Source organism: Argopecten irradians, chromosome 15, assembly GCF_041381155.1.
Source record: "Argopecten irradians isolate NY chromosome 15, Ai_NY, whole genome shotgun sequence".
Classification (NCBI taxonomy): domain Eukaryota; kingdom Metazoa; phylum Mollusca; class Bivalvia; order Pectinida; family Pectinidae; genus Argopecten; species Argopecten irradians.
The window spans coordinates 24,008,296-24,015,322 of record NC_091148.1 but is presented as its reverse complement, the minus strand read 5'-3'; the positions used below and the strand labels follow the sequence as shown (position 1 = coordinate 24,015,322).

The 7,027-nt window shown below is 35.7% G+C and overlaps 1 pseudogene; it reads right to left on the bottom strand.

Annotated features, from left to right (window-relative positions):
- Window positions 1-3,617: 3,617 nt before the first annotated feature.
- LOC138308695 (uncharacterized) lies at window positions 3,618-5,734 on the bottom strand (annotated as a pseudogene).
- Window positions 5,735-7,027: the final 1,293 nt, after the last annotated feature.

Genomic DNA, 7,027 nt, shown 5'->3' with positions numbered 1-7,027 from the left:
TTATTTATGAAAATGCATATTTCCAAAGTAAGAATTCAAAACTTGTGATGTCATATGCATGATATTTCCACTTCTTTGATGCCATTTTTAATTTTTTATAAATCAGAAAAAGCAAAAATATATATCGCAGAATAACAATGTAAGTATAAGGATTTGTGCTGATATTGGTGATGTCATTGAGTATTTATGACATCATAGATACTGTCCATATGATTATATATATACATGTATACTGTCAGTATGATGATGTTGTCTGATAACTACATGTATGTGATATGCTAGGATGAAGGGCTACTAAGTTTGATGGGTCACTTTGTTTAAATGAATGACCTTGACCTTAATTCAAGGCCACATGATTCAAATAGATTACCTAGAGGCCTAGACACCTGATATTACATGGGTCATAAAAAATACTCGAAAATCGGCCCCATTCCCCATGGCAAAACCTCTTAATTTTTCCCAATTCAAGCCTTAAATTTCCCAAAATCAAAATTTCTTGAAAACTATGCAAAAATATTGCATGAACACAGAACTTTGGTCAAGACTTTAAATATTTGTGAACTGGCTTCAGAAAAGTACATAAACTACATTGAAAATAAAAAATCTTATTCGTTATTTTTCCCAAATTCAAAGCCTCAGGCCCCATTCCCAAAGCAGTGAGAAAAAGCCCTGTATATACTTTAACTGGAAATTCTTAACACTTGAATGCATATATGAAGCCATATGTCAGGATCAAATTGAAATATTATGTAATCATGACATTGGGATTTTTTCTTCATTTCATTGGAGAAGCTTATTACTATACATTTTTATTTAAAACCTTGTAACCTATTTTGTTCACCATAAAGGTGTGTTAATGTGTGCATTCAGGAAATTTTTGTTTGGTAATTAAAATATACTTCCGAAGATTTGGTTGAGATTTAAAAGAATAGGACTATCTTCCGAAGATCAATATAAGTTGTAAAAGAATAGGACTACCTTCTGAAGATTAAGATGAGTCGTAAAAGAATCAAACTACCAGGTTTGATTTGGGAGCGCTAGTTTTATTTCACCTCCAATAGGTAAAAGAATAGAACTACCTTCCGAAGATAAGATTAGTTGTAAAATGAACTACCTTCCGACATTTAGGATAAGTCGTAAGAGAATTAATCTACCAGTTTTGAATTGGAGTGCTAGTTTTATTCACCTGCAATAATTTTTTGTCAATAGTCATGCAGACCTGATTTTTGTATTCCTGGTGTAAGGTCTGTAACATGCTGAAATGGAAGGCTACAGAGTTTGTTCAAATAAATGGACTCTACCTTAATTACGGCCACAGTGTCAAATGGATTAAAATCTTCAAATGACTACTCTATCAATAATTGACTGGCCTGTAGCCATGTGCATGGTACATGCATTATGTTTGTAGCATGCTGGGATGGAGGGCTACTAATTGTAAGTTTGATCAAATGAATGACCTTGACCTTTATTCAAGGTCACAGTCACAAGGGTCAAATAGACTAAAATCGTAAAATGACATTAATCGTGCGATATTGTCTCCGAAGCTGAACCGCTCTTTTCGCGACAATCCTCCATACAGGTGTCGCCCACTATAGTAGTTTAATCGACAAAATAGATCCAAGATCTGTAACATGGTCCTTTGTGCGTTATACTTCATTCAATTTCCATACACATATGCACTGTATACATGTTCATTTGTATGCATATGTGGATACTTAAGCTTGCATTTCTTTCGGAGAATTGCCATGAGTTATCAATTCATGGTCCTAAGCGTCTCTCATTTCATTCGCAACACCCCTTAAGGTGTTGCTCCACTAGTAAGAAAGACTCAATTTACTATTTCGCCGTCTAAAGGCCCGGTAATTAGGATGACGGCGGGAAACATCAGAAGACCCGAGTTATGAATATTAGCATTTAATTTATTTTAATTTAATTGTTCATAATGTGATGATATGTATTAAGTTTGGTATTAACGGTAGGCCAATAACGTTTCCGACTCTACAAAATTATCAATCTCGTTTTACATTCTGATTTTAAGCATCCCAATTCGTTTCGGATAAGTATTTGGCCTTTAATAACAATAAATATCTACAGAGTTATAATATAGTTACAAAGTCTTTTTTTTTCATGAATCTACTGAAGATAATGATAAAGATAATGATTTTCAGGTTGACTATCTCGGGGCTTGTCTTTGCCAAGTTCGATCGGCACTTTCATAGGACCCTATTTGGCGGAGTTTTGGCCCTTTGAATAAAGAAAAACGACATTTTCGATTTCCGTTTTCGTTCAATTACTATCGCAAATATTACCGGATTTTCTAGAAACCTGGTAACATGGTTAAATGTCTCGGAGCCTTGGCCAAGATTGATCGGCACTTTAATTCACCCTATTTCGCGGTAGTTATGGGCCTTTGATTAATGAAAAGGCGGAGGATATAATTCCACGAATTTGCTTGTTTCACTACAATTTAAAAACAACTCTTGAGGTTTTTTTGTCACATATTCAAAAAAACGTTTTTTTTTTTTAAATTCTTATAAAATGATAATTTGTTTTCCAATAATTTCCCTACTGATACCCCATACACACATGAAATCTTCAACAACAAGTAACCAATCAACACACGTAAATCGTTTTGGCCAGTCAATCAAAGTGAACAGACTATTTATAACCATGTGAAAATCCCAACAACATGGCAGACAAAGTGACCGATTTTAATAGCTACCATCCTGGGATGGTAGAAAAATCGAATGATTAAAAATAACTCTCTCTAATACGTCAAGATGGGACCCTCACCAGAACTGGACACACGCCAAGTACAATTTGGTTTGTTTTAGTTTTACGTCCTATTAACAGCCAGGGTCATATAAGGACGTGCCAGGTTTGTTGGTGGAGGAAAGCCGGAGTACTCGGAGAAAAACCAGCGGTCAGTACAATAGATGACGAATGTTTCGCTGTAACGTCATTTGATTGCAAGGGTAACGTCATGATAAAAAACTGCTTATTTCATCCACAAAAGAATCATAATTGATGCCTATATAAGACAGAATATTTGGTCTTTGCATACTACATGGTTAGCTCCTCTACGGGTAGGTATCGATTGTTACGTCATTATTTTTGAGCGCAATTCACGTCAAATTCTCTTAAATATATAGACGTTACGCTCACAAAACATGACGTCTTGATAAATACCTACCCACAAGAGCAGATAATTCTGTAATATGCAAATACAGAATACATACGACTTTCATGTCTATAATCTGATATATAGGTGTAGTCTATTCCCGGATCACCAGCGGCTTGTCGATATTTTGTGACAGAAAATTATCCCTATATATCCAGATATAAAGGAGTAACTCCCACACCTTGACCAAATTATTACAAATCATTTCAAATATTTAAGCAGTTCTCCCCGAGAGGGAGAAAATACACATATAAATCAATATGAATATATCTATTTGTAAATTGTCGGTCTCTTGACCATCCTCATATAGAATAAAAAACCTGATATCTCACGTAAGTAAAATCCATTTTTAATTTCCAATAATAGATTATTAGATAATTTTTTATTTGTAGATATTTCCGTATAGATATCCCAAAATATAGGAAGGGCTCAAATTTAGAAAAATATCTGTGCCATTATGTACCAGTTTTCTAGGTGAGAATTGTTATCGACAAAAGCAATATCTCTTTAACACCGCCACATCCTTATGACTAGAAAATTTATAAACACAGCGTGATGAGGGTGTGTCTTGGTGTTTAAGATGCGGAGATACCACCATAATGGTATTTTTTTATAATTAATGACAACGTCTGAAGTAATATAAAAATCCATCCCAGTTAGTTCAGGATGGGTATACCACAAATATACATGTTATTTTTGTATGCCATTGTTTACTAGGTTCGAAGATGATAATTGTTCTCGACAATAGCAATATCTCTCCAATACCGCCACATCCTTATGACTAGAGACGCAGTATGATTCTCTCCCGTATTTATTTGTACGTAATATGTCACCAAGTAGTGAGAATCTCTCTCCATAGTGCATGACGGTGACCTCAAATTCAGCATGGCTCGGTAGAACACTAAACTGTATTACGTAGTCCCCATAAAGCGGTGACGTATCATTAGTTGTATTCATAGACTTCCACGCATGACTGATGTTATTCAAGGTCAAATCTACACAAACAGTAACATTCACTAGTAACGTGTTAATTTCTTTCACCACCCAATGTGATATTTCACGGACGATTTTTGATTCAGTGGAATAAATACTGTAGAAGTTCTGGCAGACACAGAAGTGTGTGGGTATCTTTAAATCCTCACACGTCCTGTTCGTCCTAATATTCCTCAGAAGGCTGGTTCCGTATTTCCCATTGTAACTCGGCGCTATGTGGCCTTTACCTATTTCTAGTATATCCTGAAGTGTAGCATATATATCGATGTTACTTGTTAATGTCTTTCTATTAGATTTCAGATTTTCATATAATTCACTATGTTCCTTACGAAACCAAAGCGGAAGGGAGATAAACAGCACTGGCATGTTTTCTTCTATTCTACCTTGATATGTATTTCCTGATGTCACCGTATCGACTGCCATGATCCCCAAAGACAATCAGCACGGTATTGTCCAGGGCTCCACGTTTATGGAGGCTCGTGAGTGTCCTCGCGAGAGGTAGATCCTCAATGCCTAGCCCATTTAGTTTCGGATCGTGTAGTCGGTTGACAAATGTTTGATAAATGCAAACTTTTTGGGGGCGTCATGATAATGCTGGTGATGAACTCGGATATAACGTGATCAAATCACAGCTTGTAACTATGAGTGAAATTGTCCCGAACAGAGTTTCATTTGTTTGATTTCATGTTAGGCTGAATTCTAATCCTCGAAGAGAAGAACGGCTTGCAGTGTAATAGTCTACAGCGTAAATGCATTTAAAAACCGGCTGTTAAGGTAGGTAAATATCCTCGTTCGAAGACGCATCCTCGTTAAAAAATGTCAGATAGTCCAGCCGTTCATGTAGTCTATTTCCAGACAAATGGATCGATTTATCGAAGCGAACAGCCATGAGAAATACTTCATCTCCTGCAGGCGACTATGCCTGTCAGTATGGGGGCTGTGTTCGGTAACGTGTTAAGGCCTGCCTTATTGTACCCTAACATGTCTACAGTAGAGATACTATCCAGGAAGGCCTTCGTATAGTTCATCTGACGGAGAAAATTCAGTCTGGATGTCGACTCGAGACCAACCATAACGACATCCATGGGTCGTCTTAATGCTGGGTTAGCGATATCAGACCGATATCCTTGTCTAAACTTCATCAACGTTTCATTTCTTATGACAGATGCAAAGTGTTGCTCTCCAAGCAACATTTTCTTTGCATTGAAACAACTGACCATGCAAAACTGATCAGTGATATCAATAGATTTGTTAAATGTTCGGAATCTTTCTTTTAAGAACAACTTTCTACTATCGTGATTCAACTTCCTTCACATAAGGTTGATAGGAACAGTTTGCAAATAACGATAGTGAGAAGTGACTGTTTTATTAACGATGATTTTTCCATTCCCTTCCCTGATATGTAATCAGATTCCATCGACCACAGTCATGGTGCTTTCGTACTTTTACGAATCTTTTTACTTCCGGTCCGTATGGCTCAAGATTCGGGAAGTAACATGTGCCTGAGTTGTGTTCTGATGCACGAGTTTTTGCATATGCCTTGTGTACACTTGTCTTCATTTCGACAGAGAAATTTTCTTGAATCAAATATGTTTGGAGATGTAAATATTGTCTGTATTCGTAAAGAAGTATAAAATTGATTATAACCAGGAAAACCATTGAGGGCAGGGGCGAACAATCCACGGTAAGTTAGCATCATCTGAAATTAAAAAAAAAATAATGCATTAAAACATAAATTATTTCCTGGTTTATAAAATCTCATTTTGTTTCAATGTTTAAGGTAAATCGAACAATCCACGGTAAGTTAGCATCATCTGAAATTAAAAAAAAAAATAATGCATTAAAACATAAATTATTTCCTGGTTTATAAAATCTCATTTTGTTTCAATGTTTAAGGTAAATACCTTACCCGAAACTGCTTTTATTTTTCTAAATGTGAATGTTGCGAGAGCTCAGCTTCTGTGTTGGTCGTATCAACTCTAGCCACGTCAACTTGGCTATCGTCATGATAACATGATCTACTTCAATCATGCGGGTCCCTGGGTTGATATTAAGAACATTTAGAATTTTTTATTCACGTTATATTACTCGTCAACATAATATTATTTATTTAACAATAAATATATATAGACTATTACATAGATATATAGACTATTACATAGATATATAGACTATTACATAGAAATATATACTATTACATAGACTAATTTTGTAAATGGTGACTAAATAATTTTCTACTGAGGATCTGTAGATAAATGACGGGCGTTTGTCTTATTTTAGACCTAAACCAATAAAATTATCTCACTGATCTTGCCTTTCGCCTGCACGAGCACTTTTTCAACCACGCGAGGAATTGTAGGTAATACATATACCTTCGTAGTAAATGGTGTTAAAGATTCATACTGCTATTTTTTTTAGTATTAGCAATGATTCAATTTTTTCATGAAAACAATGTTCTATGACATTTATGGGTTCAACACGGTAAGTGAACTTAGGCAAACGTAAGCTCGTTCTTAAAACAACAGAGAAGTATTATCATGGGCGAGCAGACTCGTGGTGCCCTCAAGGTTTTGTTGCTATTCGTTCTTACGCGTGCAGCTTTCGATAAATTAATGAATTCTGCAGTCGTCGACTCAGTAAAACATTTTATGATGAAAAAGGAACAGAAACTCATTGGTAGACAACACGGGCACAAAGGGCCCGAATCGATCACCTGTTATCTGGTAATCATGGTGCATACTCAAGATATATTAGAGAGTCAGTATGAATGATCCGGTAATATCAAATGTTTTAACCTCTTGAAACTTGATCAATGTCATTCATTTTGAACAAACTTAGTATTCCTTCATCCCA